At 35.3% G+C, this 27,837-nt stretch overlaps 2 long non-coding RNA genes across 2 annotated transcripts in view; one reads left to right on the plus strand and one right to left on the minus strand.

Annotated features, from left to right (window-relative positions):
• LOC117203941 (uncharacterized) overlaps positions 1 to 27,837 on the plus strand; it is a 464,617-nt gene that overhangs the window by 391,642 nt on the left and 45,138 nt on the right. The gene's annotated exons all lie outside the window — the stretch shown is intronic.
• On the minus strand, positions 4,155 to 24,837 carry LOC125960395 (uncharacterized). Its single transcript, XR_007469988.1, has 2 exons — positions 20,731 to 24,837; positions 4,155 to 11,151 (listed from the first exon to the last, which is right to left on the minus strand). It is a non-coding gene; the product is annotated as an uncharacterized LOC125960395 (long non-coding RNA).

Consider the following 27,837-nt stretch of genomic DNA (forward strand, 5'->3'; position numbering starts at 1 on the left):
TTTAAAAAGCAGCAAGGATTTTTAGAACATAAGGAATGCACTGTGTTTTACTCAGTCATTGGTAAACCAGTGTCTCAGATGCTTCAGGTTCAAAGTTTAATTTTGCAAGAAACTTGCTTTGATTGTGACACTAGAGCAAGTTTCTCTCTGCCAGTTTCCTCACTTGAAAAATGGAAAATAATGTTGACCTCATGGAGTTCTCAGATTGAAAAGCCAATGAAAGCAGTAGCTATTCTCAACTGTGGTGGCAATGATCTAAAGTGTTTAAGATCAGAACATCTGGGTCATGATCTGGATGATCTGTTAATGCCAAACAACCATGAGGTGAAATCAGAGACTTTTTTCTAACCTAATAGAAAACAGAATTCTTCCATGAACTGTGGAGGAGAGGATATGACCTGTTTAAACAACCTGTACAAATACAGGAAATGAAGATGACATTTTGTGTTGTAGGGGAATTTTACTAAACCTTGGCCATACCTTTCAGTTAGAGTCATTATTAATTCAAGGCCCTCACATGATGTATGTGACCTCTTTTCACTGTAACATGGAAAAACAGAAGCGTGATTTATTATATCTGTTACAGTTCATTGTCCAATATCTTTCCTTTCAGGTTAGTATCATAATTGATTTATCTTACATTATTGGTAATCAGTTAATTTTGTGAGGTATAGTGACGACAAATGAACCAAGGCAATTAAGATATTGTGAGAATCATAATTGGTTAATAGTAGAACTATTTTTTTATTGAGGTATAGTTGATTTACAATATTACGTAAGTTTCAGGTGTACAACATAGTGATTCACAATTTTTAAAGGTCATACTCCATTTATTGTTATTATAAAATACTGGCTACATTCCCTATGCTATACAAAATATCCTTGTAGCTTATTTATTTTATACATAGTAGTTTATACTGCTTAATCCCCTACCCCTGTCTTGCTCCTCCCCACTGGTAACCATGGTTTATCCTTTGTATCTGTGAGTCTGTTTCTTTTTTGTTATATTCACTAGTTTTATTTTTTAGATTCCACATATAAGTGATATCATACAGAATTTGTCTTTCTCTGACCTATTTCACTAAGCATAATACCTTCCAAGTCCATCCTTGTTGCAAATGGCAAAACTTCATTCTTTTTATGGCTGAGTAGTATTCCATTGTATATATACTACACCTTCTTTATTCATCTGCTGATGGACACTTAGGTTGCTTGCATATCTTGGCTATTATAAACAATGCTGCTATGATATTGGGGTGCATATATCTTTTCGAATTCATGTTTTTGTTTTCTTCAAATATATACCCAGGAGTGGAATTGATGGATCATATGGTATTTCCATTTGTAGTTTTTTGAGGAACCTCCATACTGTTTTCCACAGTGCCTGCCCCAATTTACATTCCCACAACAGTGTACAAGGTTTCCCTTTTCTCCACATCCTTGCCAACATTTGTTATTTGTGGTCTTTTTGATGATAGACATTCTGACATGTGTGAGGTGGTATCTCATTGTGGTTTTGATTTGCATTTCCCTGATGATTAGTAATGTTGAGCATCTTTTCATGTGCCTGTGTCTTTTTCAGAAAAATGTCTATTCAGGTCTTCTACCCTGTTTTAACGGATTTGTTTGGGTGTGTTTGTTTTTTTTGGCTGTGTTGGGTCTTTGTTGCTGTGTGCGGGCTTTTCTCTAGTTGCTGCGATTGGGGGCTACTCTTCGTTGCGGTGTGCGGGTTTCTCATTGCGGTGGCTTCTCTTGTTGCGGAGCACGGGCTCTAGGTGCATGGGCTTCAGTAGTTGTGGCACGCGGGCTTAGTTGCTCTGCAGCATGTAGGATCTTCCTGGACCAGGGCTTGAACCTGTGTCCCCTACATTGGCAGGCGGATTCTTAACCACTGTGCCACCAGGGAAGTCCTGTTCGGGTTTTTTGATGTAGAGTTTTAAGAGCCATTTACATATTTTAATTTTATAAACAATTTTTTGTCTTTCCCTAATATGGTAGCATCCAGTACTATGGTTTAGAAATCTTACTTGAGGTTTCACTAGCCATTCTCTGGTCTGTTTGAACTTGACAACTTCCTGAGTCCAGCTCCTGCTGTAAATTAGCAATCATGTTCAGTCATGCTTGCTTGAGCAATCTCTTCTTAACTATTGCTATATATTTATAGAAAAGTGTAGTGGTTTGTCAGTAAACTAGTGTTTTCCATACTATATTCTATTGAATATTAGCTCTGGAAGAATATTAATCAAGATCCCTCTTCCTAAAGGGTCTCCTGTGGTCAAATTGTTTCAGAAATGCTAGCCTGCAATCATTCCTCTTGGAGATTCACAGGCTAGCTTGGCATGCCAAAGAAAGACCTCAAAAAGTCTTGCAGCAAAGACACCTGATTAACTGTGACTCACTGAAGGCTATGGCTGAAGAACACACTAAACGTAGCAGGTCCCTCTTTTAGCCCTACATTAAAATATATTTCTACTATTTCTCTTGCTTCTTCTGGCATAACGTGCATGGAAATAGCTCTTTTTTGGTAATTAATCAAGATGGGAGTCATAGATAGCCCCCTACAGAACTCTGAGCCTCAAGGACCACATGCAGCAGGAAGAATTCTCAGTCCAGGGCTTTGGGGAAAGTTTATTTAAATGTAGATCTTAGCCCAACCCCATGTCTACTATATCTGTTCTCTGAGAGTGGGGTCCAGTAATCTACATTTTAAATCAACAGTCTAACTGTTAAAGCTCACGAGCCAGACTCCCTTCTGAAGACATAGCATGCCCTATGACAGCAGAATGAGAGAAATTCTAACTGAAAGAATAACTGTGTTCCATAAAATTATATAATTCTACAAGGATAAGCTCTCCTAAAAAGAGACCGTTGATAGGGTGATGGGTAAGACTCCGGTTAAAACACAGATTTTTTTTTTTTTTTTTTTTTTTAGTGACTCTTAAACATCTCAGTTCACCTTCTTTGGATATTATCTGTCTGTCTGTTGCCTCAGACATTGACCTAATCCTTTTTCCACTCACTGTGCAGCTTCCCACCCAATCTTGAGGTGATTAGAACATTCTTTCTTTTTACATCTTATATGTAACCTCTTTCCATCTTTTCTGGACTTGTGTATAGTTTCTAATGGACTCCTACTCGTATGCATGTAATCGAACCTTAGCCTTACATAATTTTGTCCATGAGTCCTACATGATTTTGATACTATTTACTTGAATCAACTCTGGTCACACTTTGCTAGAAAGTTATGGTTGCCTTCTGCCTTCTTAGTGTATGTACATCACTGGCTCAAACCCTGACAACTCCTGAATCTATAAGTCCTCTGCATACCACTAACTTATTTTAGCCCATCCTGCTTCATTTGAAAAATCTAATCAATATTTAAGTAAGCATCTCAGAAATAAAGATATTTTGTGGGTCCCATCTTTGCTTTTGTCTCATCTGTGGTTAAAAAAAATCTAAATACTCTTTGGCTTTTCATTTGTATGCTCATCAGCTTTCTGTTTTGCCAAGAATATAGGGCTTGAGAAATATGCGGAAGTTGTGAAAGTTGTTTGCATTCCACTGAAATATTTCTTTAGCTGAAGGGGACCAAATCAATAAAATATGATGAAACCATATGCTCATTATTTCAAAGGAGAGCAGCTGCTTCAGGGAATATTGGGAGATTTATTAATTCTACCACTACCTCTCATTAAGGCTAGATATCTCCAAACCTGATTTCCTAAATAAAATGCACCTCAGTAGGAAAAGCACACTTGTAGAATTTGTACTGATGTTCTATTTGCTGTATTCCCACGGTTACTTTTATGGTGGAGAAAGCATTGTACAATCTGAAAATATTAAGCACACACACAAAAAAATACAATTCATTACATCGAAAAGGTTTATAGCATACCCATGGTTTGGAAATGCCATAGAGAAATGAGTCTTGGCAAAGACGAATGCTTACTGCTATGGGCCATATGTGCATGAAAATGAGTTTGCAACTTTCCAGGCAAGATGCCAAATGAATAGTCTGCCGTCTGGTAAGAGAGGTGATGTGTTCTGTCTTCTTGTTCTCACCAATTCTAGATGTACAAGAAGACTCAGATTTGCTCTTTGGAAGACTTCTATCCAAGTACAAAATCAAGTAAATGAGCAGACCAAGTCAAATAACCAATGCATTGAAGTGTTTTATTAATTCGGTTTAAACTCATGTCCACATACCCAAGGGAGTTCAAAGTCATGAAAATTCGTTGCCCAATTAGTTAATCACAATTATAAAATTTAAAATGAATAACAGAAAGGAGACATTTAATCTAACCACCTGTGTCCCATTCTTTAAAACAAAGCAAAGCAAAAAAGGCAAAACAAATAAACAACAAAAAAACAAAATCCCTAGGAGGAAATTACAGAATCTCTATTGAATTTAAGAGAGTTTTAAACAGTGCATATTATTACAATATACTCTCTCATATAAGTAGAAGTTAAGACAAATTGTCTAAAAACACTGATTAAAAACTGTTTTTACATTTTCATTGAGGTATAATTGACATACAATAAACTGCATATATTTAAAGAGCTATTTTGATAAATTCGGATATCAACACAATCAGGACAATGAATATATCTGTTAATCCCCAAAGTTTCCTTACACCCATTGGAAATCCCTCCTTCCTGCCCCTCCCCAGCCCCACCCCCAGGTAGTCACTAATTTGCTTTCTGTCACTATAGTGGTTTTTTTTCTAGAATTTTATACAAATGTATTCCTAGAATGGACCCTTTTTTGTCTGACTTCTTTTATACAGAATAATCATTTGGGGAATAGTCAGTGATGTTTCAATTGTAACAAAAGTTCATTCTTATTTTATTGTCGAGTAATATCTCATTGTCTGACTATACCGCAATTTTTTATGCACTCACCTGTTGTTGGACATCTGTGTTGTTTACAGTTTTTGACTATTACAAATAAAACCACTAGGAAATGTTGTGTACAAGTCTCTTTGTAAATGATTGCTTTCATTTCTCTTGGGTAAATTCCTTGAGAGATATGGCTGAGTCATAGAGTAGGTGTATGCTTAACTATTTAAGAAACTACCAAACTATTGTTTTTCCAAAGTGGTGTTCTACTTTTCATTCCTGCCAGCAGGGTATGAGAACTTCCAGTTGCCCCAAATCCTCACCAGCTCTTGGTATGGTCAGCCTTTAATTTTACCCATTCTATTGACTACGTACTATCTCTTTGTGATTTTAATGTTCATTTCTCTGATAATCAATAATGTTGAATTTATGTTAATGTGCTTCTTTGCCAAACATATATCTTCTCTGGTGGCATGTATATTTAAATACTTTACCCATTTTAAAACTTAGTCATTTATCTTCACTGAGTGTCAAGGGTTATTTGTATATTCCTTATACACCGCCTTCATCAGATATATGTTTTACAAATATTTTCTCCCAGTTGGTGGACTGAATTTTTACTTTTTATAAAATTTAATGAAGTCTCATTATTGATTTTTTTAAATATAGTTTTTGCTTTTGCAGTCATATTTAAGAAATCTTTACCTTAGCCAAGGTCCTTAATGATTTTCTCCTGTTTTATTCAAGATTTTAGAGTTTTAGGTCTTATATTTAGGTCTATAATACCTTGTGAGTAATGTTTTTTTACATGGTATGATATCAGGACTGAGATTCACTTGTTTTTGCCTATGACTACCTATAAGTTCCAGAAGCATTTGTTGAAAAATTTATTTTTCCTCCATTGCATTGGCTTGTAACATTTGCCAAAAATCAGGTGACCATATATTTGTGGGTCTATTTCTTTATTTCCTATACAGTTCCACTGATTTATTAGTCTATCTTTACATTAATACCAAAATGCCTTACTAAAGCTCCATAACTCTTGAAATCGTGTAGTTTATGTCCCCCGAATCTTATTTATGTTTTCAAATTTGTTTTAGCTGTTCTGATTCTTTACATTTTCATATAAATTTTAGAATAAGCTTTCAATTCTTAAAAAAAAAGTCTGTTCAGATTTTGATTAAGATTATATTGGATTTATAATAAATTGGAAAGTATTGGTGAAGATATGGAGCAACTAGAATATTCATATATTCCAGTGAAAATACAAAATGGTACAGCCACTTTGGAAACAATTTAGCTGTACATATAAAGTTAAACATACACTTACCATATGACTTGGCAATCCAACTCTGCCTGTTTACCCAAGAGAAATGGAAACATATGTTTAAAGCAATCATTTTACTGGAATGTTCATATCAGCTTTATTCAAAAAAGCCATAAAGTGGAAACATGTTCAGATTTATATCAGATAGTTAATACATAGAAAAATTGTGTTATATTCATATAATGAAATACTACTCAGCCATAAAAAAGAACTGTTGATATGTGCAATATAGATGAATCTCAAAAGCAATAGGCCAAGTGGAAGAAACCAAACATAAAAGACTATATTATGTATATTTTAAATTCTATTTACATGAAATCCTAGAAAAGGAAAACTCTAATGACAACATAGATCAATGGTTGTCAAAGGCTGGAGTGGCAGGGAGAGAATTTGTTGCAAATGCACATTAAGGAACTTTTTAGGGTGATAAAAGTGTCTCCAAAGTATTCTACAACATGATTGCAGTGGAGGTTTCATGACTGTATATATTTGTCAAAATTCCTGTAATTGTACTGTTACAAATATTAGATTTTATTGTATATAAATTATAACTCAAAAAAGCTGGCCAAAAAATGTGCAAAACTGCATACATCTTGGAGATCTCTGGATATAATCAAAGTTGAGAAAATTCCATGTGATTCTGCCTATACAATTTAAGGTGCATTACTTTTTGGTGGTATGCTTTCTATGTACAGTGTATTAGCTATTCAATATAATTCAAACACTAAAGAAGAAAATTAACTTACCAATTAAAATTACAGGTAAAATTTAGGTAACTAGGAACCATTGATACAATGTATAATCTAGTACAAACATAAGTTCAAGAATAAAACCTTTCTGTCACAACCAAAATGGTTTCAATGAAGATTGATAATTAAAAGATATTCATATTACTATTTCTAAAATCATATTTTATGACCTTGAGGCTTAAGGACATGACATCTTTAATTTAAAGTGGTCTCACCTGATTTGAGCTGACTCAGTGAAATCTAGTGCCTAAGTGTGTCCCCTTTCTACAAGCATTTTTTCCCCGTTATTATGAAAATGCTCCTCAATTTAAGAATGCTTAAAATTTGGAGTGTTGCCATATAGCCTTTATTATGTAGCATCAACATTTGGTAATGATTCCAAAAATACTTTTGAAATGTTTACTTTGAGTTTTGTATTAAGTGTTGTGCATCAAGGGACCATATGGTCAGGCATTTTCTAACTTTTTTCAACTGGTGTTATGGCAAAACTACTACACTGAATGTAACTGAGAATATATAAAATCTAACTAAAATTTAAATGTTCAAACAAGAGACACATTGAGTAAGTGATGATACCAGAATACAATAAAAGCTCTTTAATTTACAAGTTACCAGAGGCAAACATACTTTAAAGTTGATGTAAATCAAGAAAAAAAAATTACTTTTTGTGTAAGAAAGATACAATCAAAGGAAGTAGAGGTTTCCTTGTTAACACAAAGCCAGAATTAACATTTAGATTCCCAATATCTCCTGTAGGACATAGAGGAGAAAACTGATTTTTCCCTTTTACTCTCAATTAATTTTCAATCTGTTAAAGATAAATAGGCAGAGCCTAATTCTAAAGCTGTCTATGTTCTAGAATCTATTGATGTGGTCTAATTTCAGTGTGTACCTTTGGGGCCAATGACAACAATTATTTTCAAGGGACATTGCTAATGAAACACCAATCATAGAGCTGACACAGTGTGGTGACATGGATAGAAAATCATATAGAGAAAATGGCAAAAAGTAAAAGGAAATCTTTAATCTTATCTTGCTAATAACAGGAAAACAAACGAATAAACACCAGACATGGACAGAAGGAGGAAGTGTTGAAAATATTATTGCTGTATCACATTTAATATCCAAGGAAATTTTGAAAAATCCAGTTTAATATTCATATATTTTCTGAAATCCAGATAGTATATATTTTATCTATATAATATCACATGTTATATGTATATAAACATTTTGACACACTGATATATAAATTTGTCTACTTTACAATCACTTCTTGAACCTTTATAACATACACTTCTTATTAGAGACACAGAAATGAATAAGATGTTTGGTCATTAAGAAGTAAGACAGGGAAGAAATGATTATTTTATACATATTTGTGTATATATATATATATATACACACACACAAACACACACATACATATATATATATATATATATATATATATATATATATACACACACACAGAGAGCGGGAGAGAGAGAGAGACATCAGATGCAACTGGGAGCACAGAGGATAGGGTTCCCAAACTCTACTCTGACAAGTTGGATGGGTTGGAAAGCAAAGGTAAACAAAATCAGAAAGGGGATTTGGGGCACAGGAAACAGCTTATGCAAATACAAAATTATAAGAGTATAGTCATTATGTAAACAGTTTTGTGTGACCAAAGTATGTTAAGGGTGGCGCAGTGCAGGAAACCATTAGAAACAGGACTGGTGAACTATCAAGTCAGATGGTTAAGGGTTTATTAAGCAAGCCAAGGGGGTTAATTAATGGATAAAAGAAGCCATTGATAAATTTTTTTCAGAGATACACCATGTTCAGATTTGCATTTATGAAAGATCTCTTGATATTGAAGGGGAGCAGAATATGCCACCCCCAAATATGCTACTTGAGCATATTAATTTTTTAAATTAAAGTTACTTAAACAACTGATATGAGTGACACCGTGACTTCCTTTGCCCCCCTGAAGGCAGAAAATAAATCCCCCATACGAAATTTACCCTCCCTCTACCAGAAGGGTAGAAGGCATCCTTATCACCAGAGACAGAGAATTTGGGACCAAGAAGGCTGTATAAATAAGCCTTGTTACTTCTTCACCAGTTTGCCACCCCAAGCCTGAACCCCTTTGTCTTGTCAGTTCTTCACAGATGTATTGTTTCCTTGCCTAATGGTATAAAAGCTGCCTGTTTTGTTCACTTCTTTGAGTCTCATATTTTTATGGGATCCCGCACATGTGAAATTAAATTTGCTTTTCTCCTATTAGTCTGCCTTATGTCAATTTAATTATTAGAACAGCCAAAGAACCTAGAAGGGAAGAAGGGAAAAGTTTCCTCCCCTACAAGATCTACAACTACTCTGACTTGCATAATTTTCGATCTCTTTTAAGGAAAATGACCATTCCTTTGCAAGCTAACACATCTATCTGGAGAACACATTTAACATTCAATAGATGCTTGTGACAGATCTCTGAACCCTGCAGACAGAAGAAATACAGTAGACTCCTGAACAACACAGGTTTGAACTGTGCAGTTCCACTTATATGCAGATTATTTTCAATAGCAAATGCTACAGTACTACACGACCAGCAGTTGGTTGAATCCGTGGACGCCTGGCCACTGAAATGAAGGAAGCGCATGCTGATTCTCTGATTGCACAGGGTGTCAGTCCCCCTAAACCCGACGTTGTTCAGGGGTAAACTAAATTCTTATGGTTTGGATTAAATAGTATTGTAATTATTTTCACATATGAGCTATTTAAAAGTAGAAATCATTCTGTTCAGGTTTACATCTACAGTAGTAGCTCTCCAATCAATAGTTGAAGATCTAAATACAAATGAACCAAAAGAAATGACTGGTAATGGAGAGCATGAAAACAAACTAGATATAAGAGTTTGTTGGGGTAAACAGAAATAGTGAAACATCTAGCAAAGAGCAGGTGTTGATGGCATGTAGGGGTTTTGACATCTTAAAAACCCCTATATATTTTTTTGTGCTATGTATTATTATGTTAGATAGCTTAGCTTATGAGCATGGAATTTGAGAAGATAGAAATGTAATTCTTATACCTACAAAGTCCAGTCCCAAGGAATGTCATAATTACTTTTACATTAACTGAAAGACTTGAGTAAAACCAAAATATTAACTGCTAACCAGGGTTTTGAATATGCAAAATTATTTGTTTGAGAATTTTAATAGGAAAATACATTTTTTGAAAGCAGGAAAAAAATGAGTCATGCATCTTATTGAGTACTCCCAGAAAAATAATATGCTATAAACTATTAAATGGAAAGAGTAATCCACTAAGATGACCAAAACAACCAATGAAAAGTGGATGACATTGACAAAGTTATATAGTAAGAACAGATAATACAACAGGTTAAAACAAACCATCAGTTTTTGTTTTTCCAAAGTAAGACTGTAAGAGGAATTTAACCAAGACTGGTAACTACTTGGTAATTCCAAATTACTATATTTTTTAAATTATTGTGACTTGTTAAAAGACATTATGTAAGAATATTATTTTGAATTTCAGTAATATCTCAGAATATGCTTTTGATCAACTACAAGGTGCTGGGGATTTCTTGAAAAAGGAAATCTTTTAAAGAAATGCTTTCTTTTCTGGAATATGTGAAAAACACATTAACAAGTAATTATACTGTGGCAAATGGTATAATAGAAGCACAGCATTATTAAGTACTATGAGAAAACACACAATGAGAAAGTTCTTTTTTTCTGACCAGATACAGGAAGAAGAAATTGAAGTAGCTCCTGAGTTGGGCATCGTTGTAGGAAAAGAACAAATGGGCAATTTGTTAATGTAGGTTTTTTTTTCTTTAGTTCTTTCATTATGGGGGAAGCTGTCTATTCAATTAAAAAATGAGAAAGGAAATGGTGGCAATGAAAACTAAATATAAACATAGTATGAGGCATAAACTTCAGAGTATAATCACTATTTACTTACTAGTTATTTTTGGAAAATCTCTCTCTTCAGAATGCAGCAATTCAGTGAGCATTGAGTTTTCCATGTGCCAAGCATACCTCCTATATACCAGGCACTCCTCTAAGGACTAGTCTAGAGGCACGGAGGTCAAAAGAGCCTTTGCTGTCAGGGAGCTGGCATTCCAGTGAGGGAGACAATATACATGAGATGAAATTTGCTCAGACAAGTGAATGATGAGCAGGCATCTTCTATGTGACTGCTGGAGCCACTGGACTTGTCTAGTAGGATTCCCTGGACAAAAAAGAGATCTTGAGTTTAGGAAGTCTTGATGTGTATAAGGAAAAAGAAGCCATATTTTTTTCTGGATATAAAAAATTTTCAGTGACTTTTCAAGAATATCATACTTTCGTATTAGGGAAGGTACCTTTGAATGTACCTTTTATTTATATAAACACTTCCCCATGTTTTTAGAAAACAAAACCAATATCAGAATGTAAATGTTTATCTTAAGAACAGCACTATTCTTGCAGGTAAAGCACAATGCCCTGTGTAATTTTTAGTATGTCTGCAAAACTTTTGCCCATTTGGAAGAAATGTTTCTTGGTCTTGTAAGAATTTAGTGTTCACTGAACTGTAAACTGATCTTACTTGAAGTCTTATATGTATTGGTTTTCAAGTATTTGTGGACGAAGCTGATACTGCAAAAAAAAAAATTCTACAGGTGTGAGCTTCGTGCCACACAAGACAGGCTGTGAATCAGAATTTGACTAATTTTAAAAAAGAATTTGCATATAGTATTATTTAGATGAGTTATTTAGAAATGTCACTCTTGGATTATTATGTTCCAATTGATGAGGCCGTGGTGACTGAAGGATGGTTCCACATCTTTTTGGGAGATAATATGGAATTTTCTCTAAATGGTGAGGCATTTAGAAGCATTCTAGGAAGGGCTTTGTTGGAGACAAAAATCTGAGATATGGGTTTAAAATAGGGACCTCTCTATAACGCATAGCAATTTGATTTTCAATTTGGAGTCATAGATATACATAGAATTCTCCCAGTAGTTTCTCAAATTTATAAGTGTATGTGTGTGTGCGCGCGCGCTCATGCGCATGTGTGTTTTGAGCAAGAGTTGGCATCTTTCCACAAGTTAGACAGGGAAAACAGATGCTGAGGATGGCCATGGACCTGCAGACCCTGAGAACAGGCATATTTAGGAGCTAGTTTTACATTACTTTTGGTGCTGTATTTCTGTATTCTTGTCCTCACATCTTTCACTAAAATATTAGTAAAATGGTTGTCATCATCAGAGTTGTATAGTGGTGAATTATGAGAAAGGCTTGTTGCATGTTAAGGATGGGGTGACATTGGAGAGAATAGTAAGGGTGACCTTCCAAGAGCTTTAATATGGGGTGATCACCCTGCAGAGGCTGACTGCACCCTGCAGAGTGGTTCTCTATCGATGTATTATTATCAACGTGAATGCTAATGAATTACTGAAGAAGCTGAAGTGGAAAATTGAAGAACTTATTCCTGAGTAGTCATAGGACAGCTCCTTGGAGGGCCCTCAGAAATAACTAGAGGACCGTGCATAAGGAGATTCGATATTAACTTGAATTGGGATTAGAATATAAATTAATTTTCCCCACTGTCACATGAGGCCAGGATCTGTTGGTAACTTGCAAGATAACAAATAAGAAGGATTGAGTCAACACTGAGAGAAGGGTAAGAGTCTATGTCACTTTGGGTATTGATGCTGAACTCTTTGGAAATGGAAAATTGGTGGTTTTAAAGTGAAGCCAGAATAGCCACAAAACTGAGGGCAAGTTCTACCTTCTGAGGCATTAGAAAAGGTGACATCACTTGCTTATAGGAAGCTACTTTATTCTAACCAAAGTGACAAACTATGAAATTTCAGAGAAATTGAATTTGTCTTATTTATCTCTGTATTTCCAATTTCTAGCAGAGTACTCTACTGAATGGGAAAATTTTGAAAAAGTTGGTAAATATATAGATTTTCTCATTAAATAAAATCTAAATTATTAATTTAAAAAATTGGTCCATTCCATTGCTAAAGGAATAAATCACAAACTCCAGATCAGTGCCTGGCTCCAATCTACTTTAACAATCTCAGCTCCCAATTTCTCTGTATGAATTTATAATCATATTAACCCCCAGCCTTTCACCAATCACAAGTTGCCTAATCCTATTGCTCTACTCTTGCTCAGCTCTTCCCTTAATTAAGGATGTATTTCTCCCAGTCTCAATGTCCATCTATATATTCCTCTTTGATCTTTGGACTTTGGAGGGGTGATAATTTTGGATAGGTGCTTTGGCTATTTCCACTTGTGCCCACAGTTTTTTTTCACGGCATTAGCCAGAGAGAGGTTTCATGGGGTATTTTGATTTTGTTTATTTGTTTAATGTAAATTAGATCATATCAGTCCATCGTAAAACCGTCCATTGGTTTGCCATCACACTTAAAATTCAAGTCTTCATCATGTCTTTCAAGGTCCACACTTCCCTAGCACATGGCTTCCTCTGCAAAGTCATCACCCTCACTTACTCTTCTCCAGCCATATTGCTTCTTATTGTTCCTTGAGCCTCCCAACTCCACTGTAGGTTCAGGGCCTTTTTTAAAAATTTATTTTATTGAAGTATAGTTGATTTACAATGTTGTGTTAATTTCTGCTGTACAGCAAAGTGATTCAGTTATACATATGTATACACATTCTTTTTTATATTCTTTTCCATTATGGTTTATCACAGGATATTGAATACAGTTCCCTGTGCTATACAGTAGGACCTTGTTGTTTATCCATTCTATATATAATAGTTTGCATATGCTAATCGCAAACTCCCAATCCATCCCTCTCCCATTCAGACTTTTTAATTTGCTTTTTCCTCTGTCAGGAAATATCTTTTCCCAACTCTTTTTGTGGCTCATTCTTTATTTTATCCTTGTTTCTACTTAAATGTCACCTTCTGAGAGAAATGTTCTCTGACTTAACTAATCTAAAATAGCCCCAACTAAAACCTTTATCCTTCCCACATCTACCCATTAATATGCAAATATTTTACAATATGTACTATAAATTCCAAAAGCTGATATATATATATATATATATATTTTAAACTAAAATGGATTTGAAATAACTTGTTTATTAATGAAACCACTGAGAGTAAGTAATCTCACTCTCTAACCTGTGTTTAGCTATTTTGTTCAACAAATGGAACCTAAAATAAAACAAATAAAATCTCACCTTTGAGAGAGGAATGGGGTGAATCTCCTTTTGATCAGTAAGCACTCATAATTATTGGTCTTGAATAATTACAGGATAATTACTAGCTCAAATCCAGTCTCTCTTCAGTGAAGCATATCAGGATAGAGTAAAAGTAAACATAGATTTGTAAGTGGTTTTGACCATATGCTGATGGTCTGGAAAAGGTTGATTCACTCAGCAGAAAATTTTGGTCTGGCCAACTAAAAGCTGCTTCTCTTTTTTACCCTTATCTTGTATAAGTCTTCTAACCTTGGTTTAACCTTTGTCAAAACCTTAGAAAGTCTCTGCCCTTGACCTTTCAACCATGAAATTGCTTTCTGCATATAATGCAATTTTAATTTTTTCTGTTTCCCTGGATCTTCAGTTGCTCCTAAGTAGCTGCTAGAAATATGTGGCCAGCTTTAGTTGAAACTGCAAATTCTCAACTCCCTATTTGAGATGCATATAGATAGGCTCTGGGGAGTTCACCTAGTTCTCATTCCCTCAAAAGGAGAAAAAAATTTTGCAATTTATATTTCTTTGAAAATTATTTTGTGGTGCAAAATTATGCTAAATTTATGGTGTGAGGGTTATTTTTTTCTCTAAAAGACCCAAAGAACCATAGGGTAGCAAACTATTATTTATATACAGTTATTATTACTTCCATATTTCATCATTTAAAATGGTCCACCATTAATAGCACTTAGGGAAAATATTTCATTTATGGACATCTATATATTATTTCACATTGGATCATGTTTAAGTATTCTTGTCCTGGAATTCAGTATTCTGTTCACAGATGAAATAACTTCTGTCGAGGTGATGGTTAGAAATCACCAGGTTCTTTGGCTCTGGTAAAGAAAGAAGGTCCATAGTTTCAGGCTTACTGTTTCTATCAACGTTGTGTCCAAAAGCCTCTACCAGCTGAAAGTCTACCAACCGACATAAAATTTGTTGATTTTGCCAGATATCACACCATAAATCATTTATCAAATGATTTTGTCAAGAATTGAGAATGGGGTAAGAAGGTTTTGTGCTTCCTAAAAAGTCTTTAATCTTCCTTTATTTTTAGAGGATATACTTGCAAAGTAGAGAGTTCTTGGTTGACTGTTTTTCTTTCAACACTTTAAAGATGCTACTACGTTGTCTTTTGGCTTACATTTCTGATAAGTCTTCTGTATATCTTATATTTGTCCTTTTGGATGCAAATTGTCTTTTTTTCTGGCTGCCTTCAAGATTTACTCTTTACCTATGATTGTCAGCAGTTTGAATGTAATATGTTTATGTGGGGGTTTCTTGATTGTTTTGTTCTATTTTTAGTATTTATCCTTCTGAGGTCTCTGAGCTTTTTGGATATGTGAATTTTATTATTTTTGGAAAATTCTCAGCCATTATCTCTTCAAATGTTACTTCTCCATTCTCTTTCAATTAGCTCCTGGAATTCCAATTACACGTTATATTGTTTTATAATATCCCACAAAATGTTCGATTCCATTTTTTCTGCTAATGTATTCTTTTGTGTTATAGTGTGTGTAATTCTTACTGATCATGTGAAGCCCACTGATCCATTTCTTAGGTATGCCATATATACTGCTAAGCCTACCAAAGGCTTTCTTCAACTATGTCACTATATGTTTTCTAGCATTTTCATTTCATTTATATCTCTGCTAAAATCTCCCATCTGTTCAAGCATGTTGTTCACCTTTTCCACTAGAACTTTTAACTTATTCATTATAGTCATTTTAAATTCCCTGTCTGAACTTGATTCTGTTAATTATTTTGACCCTTAATAGTGTTTCTTTTTTGTCCCTTGATAGTAACTTGTCTCTTTGTTTTTATGTTTTATAATTTTTAGAAAATATGAAACTGAGGTAAATATTTTTGCCAGAAATTGGCATGCTTCCCTTTCTGCTATGCCTTAAGTATGCTGGGTTGAGTTAATCTAGTTAGGAGTTTAGCTGGGCTTGGGTTTTATTGTTTACTTTTGTTTGAAGTTTGTTACTGATATCATTATCCACAGTGTACTACAAGCTTCAGAGTCCTCTAACATTACCTTATACTTAATGTAGGGCTAGACTGAGTGTTTTTCTCAATATTCCTGTTCCACCCTCAGCTTTACGTGTTTCCTCTAAGCCTCTGCCTCAAAGGATTTTCTTCACACTGTTGTCCATTCCCCAGTGGTAAACCACTATTACTTATTACTTAATGCATGTTAGTCTGGTAGGAAGTTGTATGTATCCTCTGTTGTCATAATTATCCTATTTTATGCAAGCTTTGTTTCTCTGGGTATTGGGGATGGGACTTGTTCAGTGATGCTGCCTCTTACAGCACACCTTTAATGGTCAAAGCCTAGGATGGTTTCTGTTTGAAGTTCAGTAGTAAAGACATTTTTTCTTTTAATTTCCCCCAGCCAAAATGGGTTTTCAGTGTATCCCTGTGGGTAACAGAATTTGCTTCCCTTAAGAGTATTGTACAGTGGAACTTTGTGCCTTTCCTGCTACCCTCCTTGGGCCTACACTTAAGGGTGGCTTTACCCATTCCACCATTCTGCCTTCCATCTTGTTCATGAGAATTTGATGAACTACATTGAGAGAAGCCTTCAAGTGGCTGCAAATTCTCATGCTTACCCATATCTAGTCTTTAACGACTGGTTAAATATTTTAGCTTAATATTTTTTCTGAGTTAAGAATTCTGAGGTATAAAGATTGATTTTATCTTTTAAAATGTTGCTCCTTTGTCTTCTATCTTGTATAATTTCTTACGCGAAGTCTATGATTCTTCTTTTCTTTGTTCACCTATACATAATATATGTTTTTCCTCTGTTTTAAAATTTTTCTCTTCAATGGTTTCTAGTAATTTAATTACAGTATGCCCTGTGTGGTTTTCCTTGAATTTATACTGATTTTGGTTTATTAATCTTCCTGAGTGTGTGGGTTTAATTTTCATGAAATTTAGAAATTATTATTTCAAATTGTTTTTCTGATTCTTCCCTTTTTGGTAATCCAGTTACAATGATATTAAACAGTTTGGCTTTGTCCAATATGTCCCTTAGGTTATGTATATTTCTTCAGCATATACAGAACTATGCTTTATTTTTTATAATATCTTTTACAATAACATAATGCTCACTGATTTTCCCCCTGCATTACATAACCAGATGTTTATTCTATTCAATTTTTAAATACAGATATGTGCTTTTCATCTTTAGAAATGTGTATCTTCCATTTCTTCTCTCATTATTTTCATGTTTTACTTTACATCTTTGAGCATAGTTATAACACATGTTAAGGCCTTTGTATTAACCTCATCAACTGTCACTTCTGTATCTGTTTCTATACACTGATTTTTCTCATGGTAAATGTCTCAGTTTTTCTGCATTGCACGTATCTATTAATTTGGGGTTGGATGCTGGATATTTCTGAGGGATGAATTTTGGTGTCTTCCTCTTAAGACTGTTGTAGTTTTTTTTTCTGGAAAGCAGTTAAATTTGGAGATTAGCTTGGTGTTCTTCAAAGCTTATTGCTAAGCATTGTTAGGACAGTTATAGGATAGCATTTTTTCTACATCTAGCTTAGCTCTCCTCTGAAGGCATTATCCTTCTAGAGTGTGTACTGAATGTCCTGGTTATTTAACAAGGTTTCTTGACTTTTGATAGCCACAGTTCAAACATTCTCAGACCTGTGTTAGCTTTGAGGATTACTCTTCTTACAATTCCTTGCCACATTTTTCACTGCACACATTTGGCTTATTACTTAGCAACAAACTCTAGGAAACTTCTATGAAGATTTATAAAACTTTTTTCACTGCTATCTCCTTTCTGGTACTCAGCCCCACAAATCCTGGCTGCCTGTACCTCCCTCATCTCCAAGCTTTGTCCTCTCAATTAAGCAGGACTTTTATGATCTATAGGGGTCTTCATCTTTGCACCACCATCTGAAAAGTTCCACCAGGCAGGAAACTGTCCATTGCAGGGCTTATTTCATTTATTTATCTTCTTTATGGATCACTTTCAACTGTTCAGTGTCTGAAAATAATATTTGCATTTTTTTTTTCAGTTTCTAGTTGTTTATGGTGGGAAGGCAAGTGTGGTCCTAGTTAATTATGGCTGCTAGCAATTTTTGAGCAATTTATTTATGTATTTAGAGCTTTTCTAGATTTCAATTTATTTCATTATCCCACTTTATAATCTAAAGGCCTGGATGATTTTTCCTTGTTCCTGAAATATCTCTATACATGTCAATTCCAGCTCTCACAGATAGGGCATCCACCTGTCATGTGCATCCACCGTCATGCACAGAAGCTGCTCCTAGGCAGTGTGCTCTTCTGTGACAGCTTGCTTCCCTTTGAGAATTTGGTTTATCAGGGTTTCTTTGCATTTATCACTTTTCACTATCCCCATAGAACAGTATGATTTTTATTTTGACTTATATTTCTTCTTATTACCAGGCAATGAAAATCTTTCACATCCATCTCTATCTGACCAAGAATGAAAGCCGTGTACTTTTCACAGTATATTTTAGTAAAATGTTACTAATATAACTTCTTGTTGACACACTCAATAAATTAATTGGTCTCTTTAAAAACAGTGAGGCAAGCATTCAGATTTCTTGAAACATAAATCAACCTAAAGGCTTTTTTCAACACAATTCTTTAGGTCACAGGATCTAAAGCCCCTCTTTTTGCTCACCTTTGCTGAACTGCAGCTTTTGGTAAAGAGATACTTTACAAGTTGAGCTCTTTTGGGAGTTCCACATAGGGATAAGGGCAATGGTTCCTCATCCTAACATGCCATTCCATTCTTGGACTTCAACACAGAGAAAGCAAATTAGGATATATGTATTACAGGTAGCCTCTACCTCTCTCGAGACAGGATTTTTCAATCTCTTCTCCTCTGGTATAGAATTAATCTCTGTCCTTTCTAAATGCAGCCTCAAGTTATAACCTTACCATTTGGCATTCATGAAAACTGGCTTACTCTAGGAAACAAATCTGTAAAGCTTTTACAAATACTCACCTGACAGTGAGACTACCTGTGAAAAGCCTTGTTTTCAAAGCAAACATATATGAAAGATCAGGATCATAGATTATAGAACTAAAGTTTTAATGAAATCACGAAAAATAAAGAATACAGACTTCTTATATACTAATTCTTTTTCTTGTTTTATTCTGAAACATTGATCTTTTGCCACAGGCAGTCCTTAGTGTTCCTCCATATGGTACTACTTGATGCAAAAAAGATAATTAAAATTTTTGTCCTGTTTTTATTCTCCAGGGTAAAAATTATGGAGGTAGCACCACTAATTTTTAGAAATTTAAAAATTATGGAGGTAGCACCACTAATTTTTAGAAATTCCTTGAATAAATTCCATAAATATGGAGGGTGGGCAGAAGTGAAAGGGAAAAACTGATTTGGGGGAGTCAACTTCTTAGGAAATCCTTATTTCTTCTGCAGGCAAGTTAAAGATTGACAAAATATATAGAGATAAACAAATACAGTTATGAAAGAATACTGATAACAGAGGTAAAGACGTATAGGAAATATATGCACAGTATTTTTGCTAATTATTAACTAATCCATTAAGCAAATTGTTTTGAAAGCCAGTACTACACTGTCTGATACTGTAGCTGCTAAGTGCATATGAGTAAATTTAAATTAATCAAAACAGAATACAATTGAAATTCAGCTCCTCGGTCTCACTAACCACATTTGAAGGGCTCAGTAGGCACATATGTCAGGTGGCTGTCCTACTAAACTGTGTAAATATAGGACATTTCATCATTGCAGAAAATGCTATTGGACAGTACTAGCCCAAAACATACCACATTCTGTCCTAGGCCCTTGGTTATAGAAATATACAGAATTTTTCTGCCTTCATGGGACTAAATATGTTGCTATATTCAGACAATAAACACATAAACTAATATGAGCTCATGTTAAGAATAAAATAAAAAAGGATCATAGGAATCAAAGAGAAATGTCTAGGTCAGCGGGTAGTGGTGGTTATTTTATCCAGAATGTTTAGGGAAGACTTCTTTGAGGACATGGTGTAGAAGTCTGCCATGCCAAGACCCAAGATAAGAGCATTTGAATCAGAACAGAAAATACAAATATCCTGAGTTTTGTAAAGTTATCCCGAGACAGAAAAAAAAAACATTTGATGAGGGCAGTCTTTACCAATGACTTATGAAAAGCAAAGAGATCTGAGAAAAGGATTGATTTAAAGAGTTGTCTTCTCAGTGTGACCTCAAGGAGTCCCTGGAGTGGTGGTAATGGGGGTGTTAGAGGCAGGCTATTAAAGGGGAGGCACATGTCTTAAGGGTTAATTGCTTTTCACCCAAGTTTGGATCCCTTTGGACACACACGTCCATCCATAGTGCTATACCTTATGAAAACCAATGCTATGCCCATGGTCAGTTTCTTTCCCAAACTACATTTTTAAGGGCCTAAGCACATAAGAAGATGTGGGAGAGCACCTTTTTCTCTGTCCCAGTTCTTTCCTGACGGTTACGAGTCAGATGCACCTTAGAGTCCTCTAGAGGGCAGCATTGCTTAATTCCAAATGCCATCCACACAGTCTTGGGTCTTTGAAAAACACTGATGCAATACCTGTTAAGATGAAATTCTTCCAGAAGTTTCCTTGGAAATGGAAATAATTCAACACAATTTTTGAAAGATGTGCTTGGGAAATTTTCTGTGAAAAGATATTCTTCTTCAAATGTTCACAAGGATAAATTAAACCCTTGAGGCTAGAGTTTTCTCTCTTGCCAGTTTGGTTACATCATCTCTCAGGTTCTCAACACAAAATCAAGCTCTCCCCCAAAGACTCCTATAAGTCTTCATTCACCTCCTCCTCTGTCCAGGAAACATTTTTTCATCCTTCATGTTTCATTAGTCTTTGAGGAAACCTTCATGACCTCTTCCTCCCTGACCACCCCTCCCCCAACTAAAGATAAGGGACATGGAAGTGAAAGAAGTGTTCCTGGGAAAGAAACAAAGGGAAATAAGTATTTTATCACAATTTTGATGACAGTTTTATATATTTAAGGAAATAAATGGAAAATGTCTGATACTAATGCTTGAGACTAAGGTTAAAAATAAATGATTTCTTTGTGTGTTCATCTGGGGCTGAAAAGAGCAAACCAATCCATTAATTAATAAGTCTTTTATATGGTTTCTATGTGCTTTGAATGGTGCTCTTGAATAGGAGATACTCTGGAGTGAAAAAGGAAATATATTTTCACTCCTGCTAATTTTATTTTAAAATATTGTATCTGTTAAAACAACAACAACACAGGCCCAAAATGGCATTGCTTATGCTAAAGCCCATGATACCAAACCTAGATTTAATACCTAACTGCAGTTTCAACCTTCACCAGGAATGTAATTTTTCTTAATTGAGATACAGTTGATGTACAATATTATATAAATTACAGGTGTACAACATAGGGATTCACAATTTTTAAAGGTTATACTTCATTTATAGTTATTATAAAATATTGGCTATATTCCCCATGCCATATAATATATCCTTGTAGCTTATTTTATACCTAATAGTTTGTATGCCTTAATCCCCTATCCCTATATTGCCCCCACCACTTCCCTTTCCCCACTGGTAACCACTAGTTTGTTTTCTATATCTGTGAGTCTGTTTCCTTTTTGTTATATTCACTAGTTTTCTTTTTAAAATTCCGCATATAAGTGATATCATACAGTATTTTTTTTCTGTCTCATTTCACTTAGCATAATACTCTCCAAATCCATCCATGTTGTTGCAGGTGGCAAAACTTCATTTTTTATGGCTGAGTAGTATTCCATTGTATATATATACCACATCTTCTTTATTCACCCATCTGTTAATGGTCACTTAGTCTGCTTCCATATCTTGGTAATTGTAAATAATGCTGCTATGAACATTGGAGTGTATGTATCTTTTCAAATTAGTGTTTTCATTTTTTTGTTTGTTTTGGATATATACCCAGGAGTGGAATTGCTGGGTCATATGGTAGTTCCATTTTTAGTTTTTTGAGAATCCTCCATACTGTTTTTCACACTGGCTGCACCAATTTACATTCCCACCAACAGTTTGTGTCATCTTCAATTTCTTTCATCAGTGTCTTATAGTTTTCTGAGTACAGATCTTTCACCTCCTTAGGTAGATTTAATCCTAGGCATTTCATTCATTTTGATGCACTGGTAATCTTACTGAGTCCCAAGCTCGTACTGCTCGTCACATGACAGGCCAACCAAATCAAGAGACAAGTTGTTGGGCAAGGAATAGCAACTTTATTCAGAAAGCCAGCAGAGAAGATGGCAGACTAGTGTTCCAAAAAACCATCTTGCCTGGGTTTGTATGCTAGTTTCTTTCATAGAGCAAAGAGGGGGAAGTGAGGAGATAAAGTTAAAAAAAAAAAGGCAATAAGATGTTGCAAATATTTCCTAGTTCCAGCCAGACTCTGGAGGGGGTGGATGTTAATTTCTTCTTTCCTGCAGCCATGCATAGGTGGGCCTGGTCAGGATGTTTCCTGTGAGCTAAACAAAGGTATTTTAGTTTAAGCTCAGGCATAGGAGGCAGGGTTCCCGGAAATAGGCCATTATGTATACTTCAAGCTATAGGCAGCATCCCTTTAGTGACTAACTTGTAGCAAAAGCACTAAAATACAAAGGTTAAAGTAAAAGAAACATCCAATATGGAGTCAGATTTGTTCTTCCCTCTTACAGTAAATGGAATTGTTCCTTTAATTTCTATTTCTGATAGTTCATTGTTAGTATACAGAAATGCAACAGATTTCTATATATTAATTTTGTATCCTGCAACTTTACTGAATTTATTGATAAGCTCTAGAAGTTTTCTGGTGGCATCTTTAAGATTTTCTGTGTATAGTATCATGTCATCTGCAAACAGTGACAGTTTTCATTCTTCCTTTGCAACTTGGATTCCTTTCTACTAGATGTAATCTTTTTTTTAAAATAAATATATTAAATTGCAATGAAGAGTAACCCCTGCTTGCAACAACTAGAGAAAGCCCACACACAGCAACGAACACAACGCAGCAAAAAAAAAAAAATTTTTTAATAAATAATAAATTTAAAAAAAGGAGACCCAGGTTTCATACACTCACTCACATATCCATTGTCTTAACACATATTAAATAAATCTTACATGAATCTCTGCTCTCAGTGCTATGTACTGCTCTCAGTGCTCCTATGGTTAATGTGTGGATTTTAACAACCAAGTATGTAATTAGGAAAATAACAGTGTGACAGAGAACTTTAAAGAAGATAATGATTCCTTTTCACTTTACTTTTACCTACAAGAGGTATTGAAGAGGTTCGGGTGGTAGAGAAATCACCTCCACCTCAGGACATTTTGAGAAGTTTCAAAAGAAAAGTTGAATTTGAGGTACACCTTATAAGAGAGGTAAGATTTCTTTAGGTACCAAGGGAATAAGAGTGTGTTGGTTGGAGTGAATAGAAGAAACTAAAGTGGGAATGACACATAATGATAGCAGTCATTTATTTAGTGCTTACTATTTGTCAGGTAATTTATCTCCTATAATTCTCACAATGACCTTAAATCCTCATTCAGTAAATGGGGAAACTCTCAAGATCAAAGATACTGAGTAATTTGCTGTAGACCACACAGCTCTGAGGTAACAGAGGCTGAATTCATTCCTCAGAGCTCTCTGACTCTTGATTAAAAGAGTCACCTACCTAGATCTCTTGTTCCTGGATCACAATTCATACTAAAGAGAACTCAACTTTAAGACTCAAAAAACTATTCTAGGGAAGTCTGTAAGTGAAAAACCACATGCGCCAGTAGCTAAGCAATGTCTTGTTTCAATGCAGAAATGATAGTTACAGTGAAACTGACCTTTCTTGTATGTAAGAGATTCAATACAGGATTCCATTTACTATGGCAGGATATGAAATTAACTCATGAGATTTGAACTTCCTGGTACTTTCAAACCAAGACTTAAAAAAACCCTGAAGTTTACAACAAGCGTGTTACAACTGGTGACTAAATGGGAGCACTGGGAGAAGTACAGTTGTAACAAAAGAGTTTAGATAACTTTTTATTACATTGGACTGTCTCCCTGCCTTAGTTCAAGGTTCTGATATTAGATTTCACTGGGGAAAAAATGAATTGAGATAACATCAGATAAAGCAGCATATTGTGAAAATTATGCATGGGATATCCCTATGAAATGAAATATTCCCTATCGCTTAAACTAGAGTTGTATTAGAAGTATAAAGGCTTCCCATAAAATACATACAATATGGTCTAGCTCATATAACTTTGATTATATTTTCATCAGTCAAAACTGATGAAATTTAATTCAAAATTTATTCAAAACTTAATTCAAACTTAATTTGGAAGGTGAAATGTAAGTGTGTGTGCAAAACTCTGGATTTAACACTGTAGTGATTATGGTAGCCTAAAAATATAGAGACCTGCAATTTAGAAAATGTTACTGTGGTTGAGGATTAAAGAAGCAAAGGAAATCCATTGCTTTACTCTGACTCACATTTTCTACACAGGAAGCTTAAATTCATTTCATGCACGTGCGCGCGCGCGCGCGCACACACACACACACACACTTTCAAGTAACTTTTGTATTCTACTAGGTAGATGCATGCTGGAATTAATTACTTTTGTCAGCCAAAGACAGCACCAATGAACATTCTCAAATGTTACCTTATCACACAAAAAAGACCTACAATTTTTATTATGATCTTTTTGTCTCTTTTTGTAGACACTTATGATGAAATTTCATCTTTAGTGATGGCATTCATTGCAGTATTAGGAAAGGATATTTTCTCTTTTGGAGATAAATGGTGAGTTGACATTTTTGAGTCTCACTGGATTAACACAGAACCAGCCAGGGAAAAAAAAAGTTAAAAATGAAAAGTAGAATATAAGAAGTTCAGATAAAGCTATCCTTGAGTTGACAGTTTGCTATGAAAATCCATTTCCTTAGTTCTTTTAATTTAACTAGAAATCTTTCAGTAAAGCTCACTATTTAATAAAATGGTTTTATGATATACAAAAAATGAAGATGTGATATCTAAGGGCTAATTTTTAAACTAATATGGGAAATTTTTTCTTGAATCCAATGTTATCATTAAATATAATTTAACAACTCCCTGATAATGAAAACTAAAACTAACATTGTACCAACTGTAGTTATAATGGCTTATAGAACAGGAAGATATTTCTCTTGGATATGCATATATTTTATATTGAATGAATCAAAAAGTATGTGTGTACCTGCAATCCTACACTGTAATGCACGTATTCCTTTTAAAATAATGGCTTCCTGTATAATTCAGTTAATTGACATTTAAGCAGCACAAACTTTGTAAAACAAACCAGGTGCGTTGGAGTGATCAAAAAAAATAGGCATAGTTTGTGTTTTCAGGGGATATTTAATCTCTTTTGTTTCACAACCAAATTCAGTGCTTTTCAACTTTTAGTGAGCATCAGACTCGTGTGTGCCAGTCTAGGATTTGATTTTACTTTTCTTACAAGCTATTATATTAGTCTGTTACTTTTCCATGGATGCTGGTAGGAGACACGAGACTCCAAGTTCAGAGATAAAGGGCTTTGTTACTCACAGTGTAGCAAACAGTATGTGAACATCAACAAGCGCTTCATTTCCTTGCCCCATATTCTCCAGAAGTGATGTAGAGTGCCCTGAAGGATGCCTGCACATGATCCATGTTGCTAGAATCCAGGTGACTGAAACAGAATTATGTTTCAATCTCCTAGCTTCCCTTTTGGCCAGGCTGCCACCCAGAGGGTGTACCAGTCAGGCCTACTTGAGGTTACTGGTAGGAGAAAGACACACATCATGCCCAGGAATAGTCAGGGAAGAATCCTGAATTTTCAAAATAGTTTTATATATTTCACCTCCCCTTTCCTGTGATCATTACCCAGGAGGAAGGCAAGAGGAGATCAACCCATTCTGAGATGGCCACATTCAGTGATCACACTGTTTCACCAGGAAGAGACAAGGTCGATAGAGTCAGAAATAATTTTTAGATGATTGTTTTTTAAAATGCATTCTACCTCTCAATGATGCCAGCAGCCTGAAGATGATAAGGGCCACGAATGTACATCAAATACCATGATAATCAGCCTATTTTTCAGTGGCCTTTAGGACAAAAGGCAAACCATTGTCAAACTGTAGATGGTTTGGAAAGTGGAACACGGCACAATTTAGATTTTAGAGTCATAGTTCGGTGGCCAGATTTTACTGATTGGACTGGAACAGCAACCCTACGACCAGAAAAAGTGGTGACAGTCACGAAGTACCACAGATATCCTTAAGATAGGGATCAAAGATTCCATGTAGTCAATTTGCCAGAAGGTAGAGGCAATGACTCCTGCAATGTGTCATTCCACTTGTGAGTCAGATGGGTCAACTTTTGGCAAGAGTCACAAGTTTGGCATAAAGTAATAACTTCTAGATCAGAAACAAACAATTCTTTATGAACAGTCTATGAAAGTGGAGGTATTGCCATGTCCAGTCTAATGATAAATTTAGGTAGTGATGGTGGCCATCTGATCAGCAGCTTGATTCCAGTTGGTCTCATTAGAGAATGGGCCCTTACCATAGACATCTACATGAGTAACTGACTGCCAGCTGAGATTTGTTTCCACAGTTCATGGCTCAAAAAAAAGGGTGCCTTTAATCCACCAGTCTGAGGTCTTCCAAGTGGTAGACCAGATACCTGGGATATTGGCAACAACCCAAGAATTAGTAAAAATGTGAAAAGATTCATCAAGGATAGTATTGGCCAGGGCTATTAAGACTACCTTGAGTTCTGAACACTGAGTAACCACATCCTTTGTTTACAAATATCTAGCACTAAGACTGAATACCAGTAGCGACTCAATGAACACGATTAAGTTTTTTTTTTAATTTAATTAATTAATTTATTTTTGGCTGCTTTGGGTCTTCATTGCTGCGTGTAGGCTTTCTCTGGTTGTGACGAGTGGGGGCAAGTCTTCATTGCAGTGTGCATGCTTCACAATGCGCGTGCTTCTCGTTGCGGTGGCTTCTCTTGTTGCGGAGCATGGGCTCTAGGCACGCAGGCTTCAGTAGTTGTGACACACAGGCTAAGTAGTTGTGGTGCACGGGCTTAGTTGCTCCACGGCATGTGGAATCTTCCCGGACCAGGGCTCGAACCCATGTCCCCTGCATTGGCAGGTGGATTCTTAACCACTGCACCACCAGGGAAGTCCTAAGTTTTAATTTAGCTGAGCTATCAGTCAATCAGGCCTAGAAATTTAGAAGAACACCTGTAAGTCAAAGACCCCATTGGGCCAGCACTGTTGCTTCATGAAGGCATTGGAGTTGAAGATAATATTTCCTCCAAAGGTGTAGCTGCCTGTTTCTGATGTAAGGACAAAATGCTTCTCCAGCCAATCCAGCTGCGCTCTTGAGTGTACCATTTCCATTCATCTAGTGAGGCTTGTTGGGTTCCTTCCTTGTCAGTAAGCCTGGACATCATTTTATGTGTTTATTGTCTATTTCTACTGATTTTCTGTGGATTGTCTGTATTATTTCCCCACTTTTCTATTCAGTTGTTCACACCCATATTGCTTTGTTGAAGTTTTTTTATATTGTTTTCCTATCTTTCATTGCTTGTCATTTATGGCATCTTTCACTATACAAAATTGATAATGTCTATATAGTAAAGTCTATC

This window comes from Orcinus orca, chromosome 11 (assembly GCF_937001465.1).
Source record: "Orcinus orca chromosome 11, mOrcOrc1.1, whole genome shotgun sequence".
NCBI lineage: Eukaryota > Metazoa > Chordata > Mammalia > Artiodactyla > Delphinidae > Orcinus > Orcinus orca.